At 32.4% G+C, this 22051-nt stretch overlaps 1 long non-coding RNA gene across 1 annotated transcript; it reads right to left on the bottom strand.

Annotated features, from left to right (window-relative positions):
- Positions 1–11780: 11780 nt before the first annotated feature.
- On the bottom strand, positions 11781–21534 carry LOC120212165. The gene is made up of 4 exons (XR_005524663.1): positions 21125–21534; positions 20998–21033; positions 17231–17272; positions 11781–11893 (listed from the first exon to the last, which is right to left on the bottom strand). It is a non-coding gene; the product is annotated as an uncharacterized LOC120212165 (long non-coding RNA).
- Positions 21535–22051: the final 517 nt, after the last annotated feature.

Here is a 22051-nt window from a genome sequence, read left to right as displayed (position 1 = left end):
TGTGGTCATATATATGTATTTATGAGAATATGTAACCATTATTATATATATAAGTATATACATATAAACATATATAATAAATAGTTAAATATATATATATATAAACATTAATCTAAAATGTGTTAAATTTTATTTTATCTTACATGCCAAAAGTAATTACAAACAACCAAATTGAGGCCCAGGAAGCAACATCCCCTACGTAGAAGCCTGAAACCCATTAGGGTCTCCTGTTGGAAATCCTAGAGCCACCCAATATTTATCGTTGGATTTCTTGTGAGATCAACGGTCCAGATCCAGATCAGTGAATGATTTAGGGTTTTATCATTAGCTATCACCGCCACAAATGCCTTACAGTCGTTGGAACTGGCCAACGATCCAATAGTTCAACTTCAGTCCAGTACCCCAGCTGTCAGATCTCATATGTGACATCCATGCGAGACTCATCAGATGCTCCATACGCTCGTGGGTCTGATTCATGCAACCACCTCCATTCGTACTTGTTTCAGTAATCTAGAGCATCAGATGACCGTATTGTTCCCCTGCCCCATTCCTTTGATAGCGGCAGAGCCCTCGTAACTCGCATGCAAACAAGAAACACCAGGAAATGTCAGCAAAAACAAAGGGAAAATCAACCAAAAAATAACAAGAAAGACATGCATCTCAGCCAATGGGATACATATAGTAGCCATCAGCAACTCAAAAAAGGGGGAGCCATTTTTTTATCTCTGCAACAAGCAAGAAGCAGAAAAAAGGCCATCTATCCTTGATTTTTTTCTAGTAACAAACCAAAGTGAGAGAGCAATCACAAAGAAAAAAACCAGGGATTGGGAGATAAAAACCAGAGAAAAACAAAGAAGGAGAGAAATAAAGAAATGGTTTTTTTCTTGGCAACCATCACCAAAAATCATTCGAACCACCCATGAGAGAATTTACACAACAATAAAATGAAAAAACCATCTTTTTTATCCACCATAGGAAACGTATCCAAATATAGAAAAATGAAAAAAAGTCATCTTTGTTATCCACCGCCACAACCATTCGAACAAACGAGGCATTAAAACCAGAAGAAAAAAATAAAAAGTGAAAAAGAAACGAAATGAGATAAAAACCTACCATTCCCTGTCGAAGGATGTCCTTGTCGCTTTATCGGAACCCAAAAGGCCTTCAAATCATTAAGGTAATTGTTTCGAACCCTTAGATCTAGGAGTTGTAGGGATTGTTTGCAAGGTCTCAAGATTAAAGGGGATTGTGTAGTTTTCGTTCGGCTCTTCGTCGGAATCGGAGAGTGGTGAGAAAAGGTCATGTGTATCCTTCTCGTTAAATAAAAAAAAAGTGAGATGGAGAGTTGCAGCGTGGTAAGGGAAGCATAGTTTGAATTCTAACTAATTTAGGTTTTATTAAACCTTTAGAACATAATCGTTTTAGCTTAGGGTTTAGGCCATGTTTGTAGCTTTTTGATTATTCATATGATAAGTCATCCCTTACTTGTAATATTTATGTTTTAGACTTTGAATGAAGCTTGGTTCTTTATAATTTGTCCTCTTATTTTTTATACGTTTCATTTTGGTCTCCTAACCTAGATTTCCACAGTTGACCTTAAACCTTGTGCGCGTTATGTTTTAGTCCCATGTAACAATTCATTTTAATTTATGTTCCCTTTTACATATTGCTCGTAATTTTAATGTTTAATATTTTAGTCCCTACATTTTGTCATTTTAAATTTCCATTTGTGTGTACATTTGACATGCTATTTTCAAAAATGTTATTCTAGTCCCACACATGTCTATGGGTCTATTTTGATTTTAGTACCTGAAATGAGATTATTTGTGCTTTATGACTTGATCTTTTCTTAGTTTATGGGGTTCAACTTTTGACATGCCTATCCTTTCATTTTAGTCATTATACTATTTCCTTTTTTTCATGCATGTTTATGTATTTATTTATGTTGCATTTTATTTCTTGCATGACTGAAGGATTGTTTACTCGAGGTTAACCATTTGTTTACGCGAGACTCCTCAAACTAATATTTTACTTTATTTTTAAAAATGAATCCCAAATTTTTCGAGGTGAGAGATTTTTTAAAATCAAATTACTTTTAATTAAAAACTAATTAAGAGATAATAAAATGTGTTTTTTTTAAACCAAAAAAATCGTTTAGACACATTGCATTTGCATTTCACACATAAATGTGTGGTTTTTACAAATCTTCCAATTAAAAGAGAAGATTCATGGTATCAAAATCCCAACAAGTGGAAGTTATAATTCAAACCTCAAATGCAAAGAATCATGTTTAGGGAGGCAGACTCCCATATTCATTGGCTGCAAGACAAGTTTCCACAAGAAAAAAAAATCAATTTTCAAAGATTATCTTGAAATCCAAATCTTCAAGTATGATTCTTCAAATTTTCAAACATATACTAACAAGCGATAATGTTTAATTTTCATATTTGATATTCTCGAAGACAAGAGAAGCGAATCAAACTCGATTCAATCTTCCCTGAAGAACAGTGGAATGAATCAACATTTCCAGATATGATTTTCCCTCAAGAAGCAGCGGAACAGATCCCTCTTTTCAGATTTGATCTTCCCTAAGGAACAGTGGAACAAATCCGCCTCAATTTAATCTCCCCTGAATAACAATGGAATGAATCAACATTTCCAGATATGATTTTCCCTCAAGAAGCAATGGAACAAATCCCTTTTTTCAGATTTGATCTTTCCTGAGGAATAGTAGAACAAGTCTGCCTCAATTCAATCTCCCCTGAATAACAGTGGAAGGAATATACATTTCCAGATAAAATTTTCCCAACAAGAAGCAATGGAACAAATCCCTCATTCTCTCCAGATTTGATCTTTCTTGAGGAACAGTGGAACAAGTCTTCCTTGATTCAATCTTCCCTGCAGAAAAATGGAATGAATCAACATTTCCAGATCTGATTTTCCCTCAAGAAGTAGTGGAAAAATCCCTCTTTTTCTCGATTTGATCTTCCCTGAGGAAAAGTGGAACAAGTCTGCCTCGATTCAATCTTCCCTGAAGAACAGTTGAATTAATCAACATTTTCAGATCTGATTTTCCCTCAAGAAGCAGCGGAACATATCCTTCTTTTTTCCATATTAGATTTTCCTTGAGTAGCAATGGAGCAAGTCTACCTCTATTTAATCTTCCCTGAAGAACAGTGGAATGAATCAATGTTTGTATATATGATTTACCTTGAAGAAGTAGTGAAGCAGATCCCTTATCAGATTTTAAAGCATAGATTTGGCTAGACGAAAACTCATTGTCTCTTCGTCTTTGCACTATCATTGTTAATAGAAGAACGAGCAAAGAGGGTCAGCTGTCGACATTCATTTTCATCCCGACTTTATTATTATTATTATTATTTTGTTACATGCCATTACATGGAACCCAACTAGTCCAACAGACCCGTGCCCATATTACAAATCAGCAAACCCACAATCAAGGCCCAAACTCGACCCAGAATAAATACCTAACTTCAGGTCCAAAACCGGGCCTAATCTTAACCCTAATTTGTTAGGGTTTCTAAACCCTAGCCACCACCGCCATTGGAGCCTATCCCCTGGCCGTTGTTCCCTCTGTCCACTGCCAACATTCCACGTCACCACCAGCAAACAGCCCCATGCTACCACCACTCCTCTGTTAACATCATAAAACACACAAAGATATAAGAAAAACCAGTTTTGAACAACACCCAAGGAAAAGAAAATTGGAAGAAATGATGATTTCGGGGTTAAAAAGGCCCTTGATTCTCTCTCTAAAAGAGGTTGATTATGGGGAAAAAAGGGAGACAACAATTAAAAAACAAAAGAACAAAGAACAAAAAAGACGAAGGAAAAACAGTGGGAGATGATTCAGTTTTTTGAAGAAAAGAAATACAAGGGGTTCGAAAAGACAGAGGGGAAAAGAAACCAAAAAAGAAAAAATCATTAGATCCAAGAGGAAAAGGGAAGAGAGAAGAGGAGAGTTTACCTATATCCTCGGTCACCAAGAAGCCGAAAAGAAGTCGTTTTCGTTTGGACTTCGAAAGATATAAACCTAGATCTAGGTGTTTTGGTTTAGTTTTAAGGAAAATGAGTTTTGGATTAGGGGTAAGGAGGGAGAGTTGCTCAATTTGGTCTATTTTGTTTCTTCTCTGGCGAACGATGGTTTTCCTCTCAGGCAGAGAGAGGTTGAGAGAGTTTTCTCTCTTTCTCTCTCTGTTTATAATGCAGTGAAGAAAAAAATTAAATGGGGTTTGGTGTTTTAGCCTTGAGCTAAGGCTTATATACGCCTTATGAAGCGACGTCATTTTGGTGGTGTGGGGTTTGTTTTCAGCGCTTTGGCTAATCACACAGGGATGGTCCCTAGTTTGTAACTCTTTGCAAACTGGTCACTTAACGAGAATCCCATCTTTCTATTTTAAGCTCTACATTTGTTCAAGTTTCATTGTAGTCTAGTATGTTTGTTGTTATATTTGTTTAAGTGATTAGGATTTGGACTGTTAATTTTGTTTAGTATTCAACTTGGTCACTTATATTTGCTAATAACTAAAATGATGTGATTTGCGTATTAAAGCCCTATTTTTAGTTTCGTATTCACTCTAGTCACTATCTTTATTACTTTAGTGCTTAGGGTTTATTACCTATTAAGTCCTCGTTGTTTTGTCTCTTTTAGTTTTTAATCCTTGAAATCCTTGCATGATGCGTTTAGTGTTTCATTGTCATTGGCATTATTATGTATATGTATATTATTTATTTATTTATGCTTTTCGTACACGAATGCTTAGAATCTTAAAACTAGTATTTTTCATATTAAGACTATAGTATTTTACCTTCATATATGTAGTAACTTTTTATGTAATTATATTCTATATTATATTATTATTATATATGTTGTACGCATGAGAGCTTTAGATGTTAGCTTGTTGTTTTATTTATTCATTTCTTACGTTATTTGTTATTTGATGCATGAGTATACCATATGTATATATTAGTGATGTATTTAATAATGTAATATATGTACAAAGTCACCACTTTCGTATGTTTGTTTGCATATAAGTTTAGTCATATATTTATTCGATTTGAATGATACCCTCATAAGTATTTCTTGACTCGAATCAAAATAAATTGACTAAGAGTAATATTCGTTCATTTTAATATTGTCTTGAAGTGTCTGTCTTAATGTATAAGAAAGTTATTTTCAATAATTTTAAAACGAAAGTCTATCACATTTAGTGACACGAATTAAAATGAATCCATTTTAAAATTTAGGGATTAGGAAAAAGATCATGTTCTTTTAATTAAATTCACCGAGAAAAGACTGTTAGATTGAATCTAAGGTCTCGTCTCGAGGCATTTAAATAATTGAATATCTTTATTCTCATTAAATATCGGTAAAACAAATAATTAATTATACTTGCTTGATGTATGCTTTTAATTTGTTTTATTTTTGCATGTGTTTTTTTATAGGATTTCAAAATAGTAACACTCGAATCGATATTGAAAATAGTAATATCTCCCTCTTTTCGGTTGGAGTAATAAATGATTGCTTTAAGGCATGAGATGTCATTTATTCTCGATTGGAAATAATCAGATATTATCGTTTCTCTCGAGTCAATATTGATTTTTAAGACGGAATAATGATATAGCTTCATTTCGATTGAAGTAATAAATGATTGTTTTAAGGCATGAGAAGTCATTTATTCTCGATTGGAAATCATTAGATATTATCATTTTCACTCAAATCAATATTGAATTTTAAGACGAAATAGTGATATCTCTCTATTTCAATTGGGGTAATAAATGATTGTTTTAAGGCATGGAAGATCATTTATTCTCGATTACAAATAATTAAATATTATCGTTTTCTCTTTTAAAATTATTTTGGGTGTTGTTATTTTAGAATTAATAATGAACTTTGGAATAGAATTTTAATATTTATTTATTTCTATTGGAGTAAAAATCGATTGTTTTAAGGTATGAGAGCTCGATTATTCTCGATAGGAAATAATTAAATATTATTCTGCTTCATCCTAAAATTCAAAGAGTATTACTTGTAGGGGATCTTAAATTAAATTAGACTCGAATTCTTAAATTTCATTGCAAAGACAACTAATTAATCGACTAGGTACCGATTTAGGACATTGTGGGGGTGCTAATCCTTCCCCACACGTAACCGACTACCGAACTCAAATTTTGGTAATGCAAACCGTAAATGTGCTGTTTTAATTAAAATATTTTTTTTTAAAATGACATACTTTTTTGGGTGTCCAATCACACCCTGATCAAAGATTGGTGGCGACTCATCGAACCACTTTTTATCGTTAATCGATATCGGATCATTTTGAAACGAGACCCTCTTTCCCTTTCGAGAAATCGTTTCGACAGATTGCATGGAGCTTATCATTTGGTAAATACGTTTTCACTCAACTACGAGAAGAGGTCGTAGATGGATTACACGATGATGCATGGGGCAGAATGCAGGATACAACTAACATTCAATCTGCTGTCAGCTGAAATTTGTTGCACGGGGAGCCACTGGAGCGGAGGAACTTTCAAGATGCTGCTTAGTTAGCTTAGTTTCCTTTTCATTTTAATTCAAAAAAACGGTTTAAAGAAGATGAACTGGATTAACTCTAGTCTCTCTCTCAATTCGTTGGAGACCAAAAATGCAAGTGATGTTTTTATCCAAATTGCCTATTCTGATTTTTCTAGTTATTAAAATGTAACATAATTAAAAATTTCCTAAATTTTATATATTATTCACTTGAAAAATATACATTACATTTCCATAATTCCCCTAAAAAGTACAATTGGGACAATAGTCATTCAAAGCTTCCAATTTTTCCTTTTTTTTCAATTTAGTCATTGAACTCTCAACATTCACTTTTGGTTTTAAATTTTATCCCAAATTGCCTTATCTTTTAATCTAATGAAATTAATCAAACCAAGCACACTTCTCAATGATTAAAATAAAAATTTTAGTGCTCACAATGAATTTTCAATTATCAGACTGGGAACAATCTGATTTGGAAATTCAGTGATGTAATATGTTTGTTCTTTTTGTGAAAATGTATTTTGATCTAGTTTAGCGGATTGATAAAATCCTAAGTTTGGTAAGAATGTAACACCTATATTTCGGGTCAATAGAAATTGTATTCATTTTCGGGTAATCAGGTGAAATCCATAATTTTTGAAGAATAAATTTATTTTTGAATAAATATGAAATAAGTATTTAAAAAATAATAATTAATTTGTAAATGAAAATTTTTAGTTTAAAAGTGAATTGTGGATTTTTAAATAAGGTTTAAATTGAATTTTAATGATTTTCAAATTTTGGTAACTAAATTTGAAGTGGATAATAATTCATAATTCTATAAAGCAATATTTAAACGATCATATTTTCCCTCCAAATACCTTGATTCAGCCATGAATCTTGGATTCCATATACCTTGATTTTAATTTTCTTTTTAATTAATTTGATAATTAACTCATTGATTTTAACCACCTTGCATTCATTTTTTTTATTTCTTTTGCCAAACTCATTTTTCCAACTAAAAGATCTCAAAATTCTCTATTTCCTCTCTTCTTCACCCCACTCACTATTATTTTCCCCTTCATTTTTCGGAAAATTTATCTTCCAATTTCTTTACATTTTCCTTCATGTGCGGTCGATTTTTCCAAGATTTCCTCTATTGATTTTCTTCAAGATTTTCTTCTCAAGTTGCTTTCATCATCAATCAATGGTAAGAAATCTTTATTTTCATCTTTTGATCTTCTTTGATCTTACCGTCACGATTGTAGAAGATGACTCGAAGCGATGAAATTGGGAATTGGGAAGAAAAGGTTAGGGATTACAGTGAAGGAATTAGGAAATTTTACATGGGAAGCATGTGAGGCGCACGGGAAAATTAAAATGAAACTACAAGCTTCTCCTGCTGAAGGCAAGCCAACCCAAATGAAGAAGCCCAAGTCACCTGAAATAGAACGTTAAGGTTGTTCGATACATGACAAACAACTGTTATTCTTAGTAGATTCCCAGTACAATGCAAACAAATAAAAATGTAATTTGGATGAAAGAAGCATGCATTTTGTGAATGCAAATTTATATTTTTTGAACCCTATTTTCTTCTTTTTTTACATCTCAAACTCTCAAACAATCTAAGACTATAACAGTTGGCATTAGAGCCTAAAATCCTGGCATTTTTTGAAATCTAGGCATGCCAAAGAAGAATTAAACAATGCCAGATCCTACTGACCTTTCTGCAATACAAAAGCATATTGAAGATTTAGCTAAGTTGGTCAAGTAAGCAAATGACAAAACTAATCCTCCAAAGTGGTGGGAGGCATAGAACAAGCGCATAACTAATTTGGAAGTGAGGATGACTACAAATCAGGGGTATGTAGAAGATATAATAAGGATTTTGAAAGGAAGAAAAGATGAATAAGAACATTTAAGCTCTGACAGTGAGCAGGTAAACTCTTTAAAACCTTCCAAAAGTGATGCAAAGAACCCATGTTAGTGACAATTATTGATGACAAGTCCATATATTCTTACAAACCCAATGAACCTGGTATTTTCAAATCTAGACCAGATGAAATATACACCAATCCTCAAGTTTGAAACTTGGCCAACAAAAAGGGGATCACAGTGGTACTAAAATGAATGTGGAAGGATGTGGAGATGAAAAAAATAGGACAATGAGGGTCCTTTGGTAGTTTTGGATCTACGATGCATAAACCTAAGGTGGAGTTACCCATGTTTGATGGAACGAATCCGTGGGAGATGGATTCAAAAATGTCATAAATACTTTCATTTCATGAGTATTCCAGATGAATAGAGAATATAAGTAGCTTCTATGTACTTTGTGGGAAGGGTAGAAACATGGTCCAATGGATACATTATGCAAAAGTTTCATGTTCAATGGCATGAGTTCGACGCATATGTCTGCCATAGATTCAATGATAAAGCTTTTACTGATATTATTGTAGACTTTAGTAAGCTAACTCAGAAGGGAACATTACATGAGTAACAAGATAGGTTTGAGGAACTGAAAGCTCATGTGATGCTAAAAAATCCTACATTGGGGGAGGAGTTTTTTGTTTGCATCTTTATTAGTGGACTAAAAGAGTAGCTGAAACATAGGGTGAAGGCATAAGACCCTAAAAACTTTGAAGCATCTAGCAAGTTAAGCTCTATGAACTTTATGTGGAATTTAAAAACAGAAGACAAAAACCCACATATAGAAACTCACCCTACCTAAACCCCACACCGTTTTCTAAACCTACGCCTACCCTATAATCATAGAAAACAAATTTTATGCCCCAAAAGAAACTAAACCTCATGGACTACAGAAAACAAAATAACTTATGTTTCAAATGTGGAGAGAAGTTTACCCCAGGCCATCAATACAAGCCAAGACAGTTGAATATGATGGCTAAAGAAGACATTGGTGACACAACATAAATTCATGTGGCAGATATAGTGCAACATGTGGGTCAAGATGAAGAGAACTTGGCGATTTCTATTAATGCCATTATTGGCTTCATTGGCCATAATACATTGAGAATTTAAGGAAACATTAAGGGTAAACCACTGAGTATGTTGATTGATAGTGGCAGTACACATAGGTTTTTGACTCCATATTGGGATGAAGAAGGAGTAAATTAAGTCACCACTTATCCCTTGGCAATTAATGTGGCTAATGGATAAAACTTTTTAGCACAACTAAATGCAACCAGGTCACTTGGGTGATGAAGACCACAATTTCACTCATGATTTCGGGATTTTGAATTTGGGAGGTAGTGATAAAATGTTAGGGGTGGATTGAATGAAACTTATTTCTTATATTCTAATATATTAAACAACATTACCTTGAGCTTTCATAAGAAAGGAAAACAAATTTTGATTCATGGATAAAATACAATTGCCTCAGTGCAACAAGTATCTGAGGCCACTTTTCAGAAAATGACATCAATGGATCCTACCTTATTAGGGCATATTTTCATGATGAGTATGAATGTCCCTCAAGCAAAGATTCCCCCTGAGTTACAACCATTGTTAGACCAATACTATGCAATTTTTGAAGAGCCAAAAAGGCTAACCCCATGTAGAAATCATGACCTGGCAATTACTCTTAAACCAGGCTCTACCCCATTCAACCTAAGACGCTAAAGATTTGCACATCATCCGAAATAAGAAGTAGATAAATAGATTTCTAGCATTTTATCTTCTTCTATCATTCAATCTAACAAAAGCCCCTTTCATTCCCCTTGTCTACTGATCACGAAATATGATGGAACTTGGTGTTTTTGTGTGGATTGCAGACAGCTCAAAACATGACAGTAAAATACAAATCCCATATTCCTATGGCTGAGAATCTGTTAGATGAATTAAATGGGGCTAAATATATTTTCAAAATTGATATGCATTAAGGATATTGGTAGATTAGAATCAAGGCAGAGGACATCTATAAAACAACCTTCAGAACATATAAAGGTCTCTTTGAATTCAAGGTAATTACCTGTGGCCTTACCAATTCCCCTACTACTTTTCAGTCTCTTATGAATGATTTGTTTAGTATCTATCTTCAAAAATTTATGTTGGTGTTATTTGATGATATTTTAGTGTATAGCCACACTATGGATTATGATGTGCAGCATTTAAAACTGGGTTTGGAAACATTGCAAGCAAATTAGTTATTTGCCAAGCTGAGTAATTGCTTTTTTGTCCAAAGCCAAGTAGAGTATTTGTGCCATATTATCTCAATTGCAGGGTTGCCTACTAATCCAGCTAAGGTACTTGCAATGAAGAATTGGGCACTACCGAAGAGTTTGAAATCTCTTAGGGGATTCTTTGGCTTGACTAGCTACTACATGTGCTTTATAAAGGATTATGGTGCAGTCAACAAACCTTTAACATATACGTTAAAGAATGATAACTTCAAGTAGTCACCTAAAGGGATCAAAACTTCTAAGACCCTTAAAGAAAAGATATGTTCTGCCCCTGTATCAGCACTTCCTAATTTTGCTAAGTGTTTCTACCAAGAGATTGATGCTAGTTTAGAAGGATTGGGTGGTATTATATCATAAGAAGGTAGACCATTTTTTATCTAAGCAAAGCATTAAGCCCTCAACACTCTAATTTTTTTTTTATGAGAGGGAATACCTTGCAATTCTATTGGCAGACTCTAAATGAATACATTACTTAGAAGGGGGTCTAATTGTTATTAAGACAGACCATGAGCCTTTAAAGTATCACTTAGAGCAAAAGCTTACAACTACTATTAAAAAATGCGGGTCTAACAATGCTACTAGGTTTGGATTATACTATTCATTATAGGAAGGGAAAAACAAATTTTGGTGGCAGATGCACTTTTTAGATAGTGGGAGGATTAGGGCCATTGTCATGTAATGGGGTTACAACAATAGTACTTAATTAGGGTCAAGAGTTGGAAGACAATTATAAAAGAGGATTCCCTTATCGCTGATTAGATATGTATATTGGTTTCCACACCTGCTGCTAGTGAAAAATGGAAATACACTAAAGGGATTATCAGATACAACAGTAGAGGGTACATTGGCTGTAACACCCCAACCCGTATCTGACCCGGATCCAAGTCCGATGTGTCACATTGACTTTTCAAAACGTTTATTTGACAAAATCTAATAAAAATTCAGTTTAATATTTCAAATAAACCAAATAACTTCCATTATATAAATACATATGGGTTTACAAACTTATTAGAGTGTATTCAATACAAATCTTTTATCTTACATGCCAACTACATTTTAAATAAAAAAATACATATAATTCCAACTTTTCTGATCTGAACTTTAGGAAGGAGAAGCTGACATGACATGCTCATTTTCGATCCCTTTTTCCGCTTCTCGGAACCTACGTGTGAAACACTCACACGCTAAGTCAATGATTTAGTGAGACATTAATAAACTTAAATATAAAATCTAAATTCTAATTTCTAATTTCTAATTTCTACCATGCACACTTCATATAATCCTACTAATTTTTCCAACTCATTATGCATCCAAAACATAAATACATACATGTACATATCATACCAACTCATATATTCTTTTTAGGTAATAGTTACGCACATGCACACATATCATCATTTACATTTATAACCTTATTATATATATATTATTATTGTTATTACCTTTTGTCTTATCATCTTAGTCTTATCTTTAACACACATACACATTATATAAATATCATATCATCAATAACCATATAACATCACATAGAATTTTTCTCATATTAAATATTTAATGGCCCATGTACATATGTGAGAACTATTGATACGTGAGTCTATAGAGGTTGTACACTAATGATGTCACCACAGCTCGTATAAATGCATCGAAGTGCCACGTAGGATTGCACCAAAGTGCCGCGTAGAAATGCATCGTAGTGCCATATAAAATGTCCCAGAGGACCACTTAGAAATTCCTTAAGAATCATATACATATTCTAAGGACCAAGTATGTGTCTCAAAGGACCTCATAGATGTTCCAAAGGATACATATATGTTCTGAAGAACTGCATAGACCCTCTACTCTTGGCATGCCAACTATACTTCTAGCTGTCGTGACACATAACATGGGATTTAATATTTATGTTATTACACATTCACATATTAATATCACATATACACATAATCTCATAGTTCTTTCACATAACTTATTTTCACATTTTCATAAGATCACACATAGTTACATAGTTCATTTTCATATGATTCACATATACATATACTCATATAGTCAATATCTTTTCTCCTGTAATCACATAGATCACATCTCATGACAGACATCATGTACACATAATAACTTATTCATATCATATAAATTATGGTTTGTACTTTTATACTGACATAGATCAATATCATAGAACTTGGTTCAGTTTTTCATGTTATTATACCGGCATATATAATCTTATATAAATCTTATGGGTAAAACTTTATCTTTGTCTCATTTTCTTTTTGTACCAGCTTACATGGTTTATTTTACTAACCTGTACAATAACATATAACCCTTATCACTTATCTCACATTATTTAAATACGAGTTTATTATATCCATTTAATTTAGTTCCACATAACTCCCATAACCTTCTCATAGGGTTTTAGAGTTCTTCATTTTATACCTCCTATATCATAGTTTCCTTTTAAGTATATCACTCTTTCATATAATGCTTATCCTATAAGTTCGTATCATCTTATATTCATATCCCCTAATTTATATACCATCTTCATAGAGTCTCTTAATTTATTATCTTCTAATTTATATTTTGTTCTCTTAAATATTCTCATGGTCACATATCTTCATGATTTATCACTTATATGCAGTTTACATATCATTCTTATGTATCACAATAAACTTTGGCATGATTATTCTATCAGTAACATATACCTACATGGCTTGTTTCTTACAAGCATATCTTTTATATCTTATTTTATGATCTTCCATTATCACATAATAATATTTTACATAAATCATGTATCATATACAAAACATATCAACATATAGCACATATAATCATATCAAACCATGCACATGTTCATGATTTCATGCATATTACTCTAGGAAATAGACTTATCGCAAGTCCAATTTCCAGTAAACCGTACATATCACTAATATACACTCACCTGGTCTCACTAGTCAATACCGATCTCTTGTCTTTCCCTCCATCGATCTTACTTGCTAAATGTTCCAGAACTTGTTTAGGCTTAGCATCTATATAAATATAATTTTCAAGACAATTATCCGATGCCTAAACCTCATAATTCGATACTAATAGCTTAAGCTAATTAATGAACCAAAATTTACTTTTTTCCTTTAGGGGGTATCGATGCACTATGGGTGTATCGGTACACAAATTAGGTTCGTAATTTCCATGCATCGATGCCTGCCAGTGTGTATCGATGCACTGGTATCAATGCACGGGTATCGATGCACTATGCAACAGTTCTTCAAAATTTGGTCTTAGTGTATCGGTACCTATTCATAGTGTACCGATATACCCTGCCCAGAACAGACAGTTTTCACCAAAACAATTACCAATACTTCACTTAATTCCATCATATATAACTCCTTTCATACCCTTAAACTTAAAAACAACCATTTGAACTTACTTCTATCATTCTAACAACTTATAATATCCCAAATCTCATTTAAATTATTGAAGCTAATAATCTTACATTTTCCATGTTAACCAAACTTAATTCTAACTCTTATAACTTCTTATTCTCATATATGACAAGTCAAATTCAACATCCAAAATCATTTAAACCTTCTTATTCAAATTTTCTCTTGAAAACTCTATTTACTTAATTCCTTATAACTTGTTCATCTTTGATTTTCAAACCATTTAAAACTTCCCTTAAGCTTTCTTATCATTCTAAGAATCAAAACAAACTTAAATTTTTAACTAACCATCCACAAATAAGAATTCTCACCTTTTCTCTTGGCTTCCACGCATTAAGGAGAGAGGTGAAGAATAAAACTCTAGAAGCTTTCTCACATTTCCACGTTTTATAATACTCAAAAAGGGAAGATAAAAATATTTCCCATTAAAAGACCATTTTACCACTTTAATTCGTTCATCTTTGCTATTTAATCCAATATTAAAATTCTTTACCCCTTTAATTCATCCATATTTGCTATTTAATCCAATATTAAAATTCTTTACTTATATCCTTGAACATTTAACTTATTTCAAAATCGAGCACAAAATTCCCAAAATTTACATTTTAGTTTGGGATGTTACAAATCTCCCCTCCTTTTAAGAAAATTCATCCTCGAAATTTCATTGCACATACCGATAAAAATATATCTTTTAATGTTCTCATGTTGCTTTCTCTACTTTAACCCTTTGCAATTTAATCAATGATTTGCCTTCAAATACCAAAGAACCTAAATCTATTTTTTGTCTTTTCTCTCCTTTGATTCTACATTTTTCTTTGACCTTTTCTAAAATCCATATAATGTCACTCATCACGTAGACAGTAACATTCATTCTCATCACTTAACATCCTAATTAAATCTCTAATTACCTTATAACAATAACCAAACTTTTATTCCATCATCATTTGACCAAGAACACAACTTTAAATCTTCTTTAAATGTGATTAAACATATACTTTACGGAAGCAAACAATCTTTTTACATTACCTTGCACACTCTTCTTACTTCTATATCACACTTACCATTTACACTTCCATATAACCTTTGTCATACTTATTCCTTTAATTTCCTTTTCATTTAATTTCTTATCCCTTTTCTCCTCCAAAAACCAAGATCTCCTGGTATCATAGATCATATCTTTTTCAAATCTTTATCTCCTTTTAATAACTTTAACATTTAACTTTATTTATACAAAACATCATTCTTTACCATCTCTTGTACTTGTATTTTCTTCCTCAAAACTCCCTTTAAAACATATAAATACTCATCTACTTGTCTACATCATACTTGATTAACTTAACTTTATCTTTCCTTCAAATCTTATAATTCTATTATCCATACCATTTCAGTTAATCAATAACAACTTTTCAATCTAGGGCATAAGCCTTAATAAAACTAATCATATACATCATTTCAGTTGAAATCAAATCAATATAATGTACTTACTTTATCAAGCCCACACTCTAATTCATATACAGTACTATTCCCCAGTCTCCTTCACTACATTACATTTTCATGATCAAAATACATAATTTTTTCGAATTCACGTCATACTTTGTTATCTTAACATGACATCATCTTCCAATCCTTTAATTATAATATATTCATCATTACCCAACTATGTCAGTTAACAACAATTCTTCCAATCATATAGACTTTTTTCGGTCGAAACTAACTCATCAATAATTTATTTGACTTATCAAACTCACATTCTTACTCATTCATAATGCAATTTCCTGGGTTCAAACTCCAATATTTCAATTTCCTTTATCTTATAACCCATCATCGATGTACTCATTCTTAATCTCTTACAAACAACATCTATATCACTTGATCCATTTAAAATACTTCTTATACGACACTTTACATAATTTCTAACAGAACTTTTAATCCACTCCACCATTTAACTTCATATTTATTCTTAACTCTTTACTTTATCTTCCAATATCAGATCCTACTACTCAAGCATTTCCGACTTTCATCATATTTGATCTTTTAACATATAAAACTACTAATTCTAACCCTGATTATATGTGAAACTCAATTTCTACCTCTTTTTGATAGTGCTAATCTTTATAAAATGTCAATTCTCTTAATCATTCTGAGTTCTCTCTAGAACTTTAGCACAATTAACTACTTCTTGGAAAGGAAATGATTTCAATACCAATAACATTCTTTTAATTTGAGCACAATTCCTTCATAATCCATTTGCATACCTCATTTTCCTGTAAATTAGCTTAACATCTATTCACTCAACTTATCGAACTACACTCTTGTCCATACACGTTACGATTCCCCTGTTTCAAATTCATAGACTCTGGCTTCATACATCTGATAAACTTATCACCAAATACTTATTCCCGATTTTTTCAAAACTAGTAACCTCGTCACTGAATTTCCTAACGTTCACATGGTGACATTTGTTCACCATATTCTATCTTGCCCATGATATAACGAAAGTACTCCGATTACTTTTCCGATTCAAAACAATAGAAGCCCTATAACACTATTCTAACATGATTTTAACTTTTTGAAATCCACTTTTGATTTTTACGAGGCACTTCCTAAGGTGTCCACTCTTAATCCTGCCTGGCCATGGCAGATGAATTGCTATCACCATCAGGTTTATCAGATATCGATTCACTTCGACAATTCCTATAATTAATGTCTACTATATCATACAAATCTTATTCTATTAGCAAGACATCATACTCCTTACACTATCAAATCAATAATTTGCACTTTGAGATATCATGTACACATTTTTAAACCTCATTTGAATTCAGTTTAAGCCTAGAATTGGCTAAATCTTGGTTCTGATACCATTAAATATAACACCCCAACCCCTATCTGAGTCCGAGGTGTCACATTGACTTTACCAAATAACTTCCATTATATAAATACATATGGTTTTACAAACTTATCTGAGCGTATTCAATAAAAATCTTTTATCTTACATGCCAACTACATTTTAAATAACAAAATACATATAATTCTAACTTTTTTGATATGATATTTAGGAAGGAGAAGCTGACCTGACATGCTCATCTTCGATCCCTTTTTTCTCTTTTGGGAACCTACGTGTGAAACACTCACACGCTAAGTCGATGACTTAGTAAGGCATTAATAAACTTAAATATAACATCTAAATTCTAATTTCCACCATGCACACTTCATATAATCCTACTAATTTTTCCAACTCATTATGCATCCAAAACATAAATACATATATGTACATATTATACCAACTCATATATTCTTTTTAGGTAATAGTTACGCACATGCACTCATATCATCATTTACATGTATACCCTTATTACATATATATTATTATTGTTATTCCGTTTTATCTTATCATCTTATTCTTATCTTTAACACACATACACATTATATAATATTATATCACCAATAACCATATAACAACACATAGGATTTTCTCATATTATATCTTTAATGGCCTATATACATATGTGAGAACTATAGATACGTGAGTCTATAGAGGTTGTGCACTAATGTTGTCACCACAGCTCGTATAAATGCAACAAAGTGCCACATAGGATTGCACCGAAGTGCCGCGTAGAAATGCACCGTAGTGCTATATAAAATGTCCCTAAGGACCATGTAGAAATTCATTAAGAATCATATACATATTCTAGAGACCAAGTATGTGTCTCAAAGGACCTCATAGATGTTCCAAAGGATACATATATGTCCCAAAGGATCGCGTAGACCATCGACTTTTGGCATGCCAACTATACCTCTAGCTCTCGTGACACATAACATGGGCATTAATATTTATGTTATCACACATTCACATATTCATATCACATATACACATAATCTGATAGTTCTTTCACATAACTTATTGTCACATTTTTATAAGATCACACATAGTTAAGTAGTTCAATTTCATATCATTCACATATACATATACTCATATAGTCAATATCATTTCTCCTGTAATCACATAGATCACATCTCATAACAGATATCATGTACATATAATAACTTATTCAAATCATATAAATTATGGTTTGTACTTTTATACTCACATAGATCAATATCATAGAACTTGGTTCACTTTTTCATGTTATCATACCGACATATAATGTTATATAAATCCTATAGATAAAGTTATTTATCTTTATCTCATTTTCCTTTTGTACCAGCTTATATGGTTTATTATACTAGCCTGTACAATAACATATAACCCTTATCACTTATCTCATATTATTTAAATACGAGTTTATTATATCCATTTAATTTAGTTCCACGTAACTCCCATAACCTTCTCGTAGGGTTTTATAGTTCTTCATTTTATACATCATATATCATAGTTTCCTTTTAAGTATATCACTCTTTCCTATAAGTTTGTATCATCATTATATTCATATCCCCTAATTTATATACCATTTTCATAGAGTCTCTTAATTTATTATCTTCTAATTTATATTTTGTTCTCTTAAATATTCTCATAGTCACATATCTCCATGATTTATCACTTATATGCAATTTACATGTCATTTTTGTGTATCACTTATATGCAGTTTACATGTCATTCTTATGTATCACAATAAACCTTGGCTTGATTATTTTATCAGTAACATATACCTACATGGCTTGTTTCTTACAAGTATATCTTTACATATCTTATTTTACGATCTTCCATTATCACATAATAATATTTTACATAAATCATGTATCGTATAAAAAGTATATCAACATATAGCACATATAATCATATCAAACCATGCTCATTTTCATGATTTCATGCATATTACTCTAGGAAATAGACTTATCGCAAGTCCAATTTCCAGTAAACCTTACATATCACTAATATGTACTCACCTGGCCTCACTAGTCAATATTGACATCCTATACTCCATTGATCTTACTTGCTAAATGTTCGGAACTAGTTTAGGCTTAGCATCTACATACATATAATTTTCAAGATAATTATTAGATGCCTAAACCTCATAATTCGATACTAATAGCTTAAGATAATTAATGAACCAAAATTTACTTTTTCCTTTAGGGGGTATCGATGCGCTATGGGTGTATCGGTACACAAATTAGGTTCGAAATTTCCATGCATCGATGTCTGCCAGTATATATCGATGCACGAGTATCGATACACCCCTGAATGTATCGATGCAGTATGTAACGATTCTTCAAAATTTGGTCTTAGTGTATCGATACCTATTCATAGTGTACCGATACAACCTGCCCAGAACAGGCAATTTTCACCCAAATATTACCAATACTTCACTTAATTCCATCATATATAACTCCTTTCATACCCTTAAACTTAACAAGAACAATTTTAACTTACTTCTATCAAACTTATAATCTCCCAAATCTCATTTAAATTATTGAAGCTAAGAATCTTACCACATTTTCCATGTTATCCAAACTTAATGCTAACTCTTATAACTTATTATTCTCAAATATGAAAAGTGAAATTCAACATCCAAATTCATTTAAACCTTCTTATTCAAATTTTCTCTTGAAAACTCTATTTACTTAATTCCTCATAACTTGTTCATCTTTAATTTCAAACCATTTAAAACTTCTCTTACGCTTTCTTATCATTCTAAGAATCAAAACCAACTTAAATTTTTAACTAACAATCCACAAATAAAACTCTCACCTTTTCTCTTGGCTTCCACGCATGAAGGAGAGACGAGAATAAGAGAACTTTGGAAGCTTTCTCACATTTTCCACGTTTTATAATACTCAAAAAGGGAAGATAAAAAATTTTCTCATTAAAAGACCATTTGGCACCTTTAATTCATCCATATTTTCTATTTAATCTAATATTAAAATTCTTTACTTAAATCCTTGAACTTTTAACTTATTTCAAAATCGAGCACAAAATTCCCAAAATTTACATTTTAGTCACTAACTCTGATTTTGGGATGTTACATTGGCACTACATGCAGCCTTAGATTGCAAATCCTGTAAACATTACATGACTCCCCTCAAGGAGGTCATTCAGAGGGTCAAGCTACTTACCATATAATTGAGTCTTTTTTTACTGACCAAGATTTAAAAGTATGATGGTTACTTATATACAACATTGTAATATTTTTAAGCAAACAAAGGTAGAACATGTAACCAAACTTGGGCTGTTGCAACCACTACCAGTACCAAACCAGGCTTGGGAAATGATCACAATAGACTTCATAGAATGACTGTCATATCACTCTACAAGAATTGCATTCTAGTGGTGGTTGACAAATTTACAAAATATTGACACTTTTTGACTTTGTCCCATCCTTATTCAACCATGGATGTTGCTAAAATCTACTTAAAAATGTCTATAAGCTTTAAAGAAAGCCTAAAATGGCCATTTTTGATAGAGACAAGACATTCACTAGCACTTTTTGGAAGGAATTGATGAAGCATCTAGGCATAAACACATTGTACAACACAAATTATCACCCAGAAATAGATGGCCAAACAGAAAGGGTTAACCTGTGTTTGGAGCAGTACTTAAGAGGCTTATGTTTTCTGAAACCTAAGGAATGGGTCAAGTGATTACCCCATGCTTTGTGGTGGTACAACACCACTTATCACACAACATTTAAGCTTACACCCTTTCAGGCCCTCTATGGCTACAACCCCCAACTATGGGTTGGCACACAAACTCACAGGTGCAAAGTGTTAGTGAGATATTGAACATTCATAGTAGTTAAGGCAAATTATTAAAGAACAATTACAACAAGCACATAACAGGATGAAACAACAGACAAATAAACATAAAGCTAAAAGACATTTATAGGTTGGTGATGAGGTTTACCTGAAGCTCCAACCATATCTTCAATTTTCCCTCGTACTAAGGAAAAATATGAAATTATAAGCAAAGTATTATGACCCTTACAAAGTGTTAGAAAAAATTGGACAAATGGCTTATCACTTGGACTTACCAGAAAACTCTTGGCTGCAACCAATTTTCCATATGAGCCTGTTAATAAAGAGAATCGGAGACTCAGTGGTTCCTTCGAGCAATCCTCATGCACTGGACAATGAGGGTCAGTTCAAAATCTATCCATTGAAGATTTTTGGGAAACGACTAATTAATCGACAAAACAAGCCAGTTACTCAACTTTTGGTGTGATGGACAAACTTGGACGCTACCCAGTACACTTGGGAGGATTTCACTGTTCTTAAGGCTCAGTTTCCAGCCTTTGATCCTTGGGGACAAGGATTGTTTCAAGGGGAGGGTATTGTCACAATTGGAGAATATGAAGGGAGGCTCTAAACGATCAAATTGGGAGTCGAAAAGTAAGGGTTAGGGATAGCAGTGAAGGAATTGGGAAATTTTACCTGGGATTCAGGTGAGGCGCACATGAGAATTAAAATGAAACTACAAGCTTCTCTTGCTTAAGGCAAGCCAGCCCAAATGAAGAAGCCCAAGTCACTTGAAATAGAAAGTTAAGAATGTTAGATACAGGACAACCAATTGTCATTCTTAGTAGATTCTCGGTACAGTGTAAACAAATAAAACAATGTAATATGGATGAAAGAGGCATGCAATTTTTGAATGAAAATATCTATTTCCTGAACTCTATTTTTTTCTCTTCTTACATCTCGAACTCTGAAACAATATAAAACTATAACACTTACTTTAACGAAAGATTTGATCCAATCTTGGGATGAGTAGTGTTCATGTGTTGGTTTTGGAAATGAGATGAAAACCAATTTTTTATCTTTGATTTATTATTTATCTCCAAAATTTCCATTTTATTTAGAGTTAATTTACTTATTATTGAGTGATTTTTAATTATTTTATAATCATATTAAAGTAGATTTTTTATCTAAGTTTGTGTCATTAAAGAATTAAAGTGAACAAG

Source organism: Hibiscus syriacus, unplaced genomic scaffold (genome assembly GCF_006381635.1).
Source record: "Hibiscus syriacus cultivar Baekdansim isolate YM2019G1 unplaced genomic scaffold, ASM638163v2 tig00110004_pilon, whole genome shotgun sequence".
NCBI classification, from domain to species: Eukaryota; Viridiplantae; Streptophyta; class Magnoliopsida; order Malvales; family Malvaceae; genus Hibiscus; species Hibiscus syriacus.
Note: the sequence above shows the minus strand (reverse complement) of the source record. Positions and strands in the feature narration are given on the sequence as shown.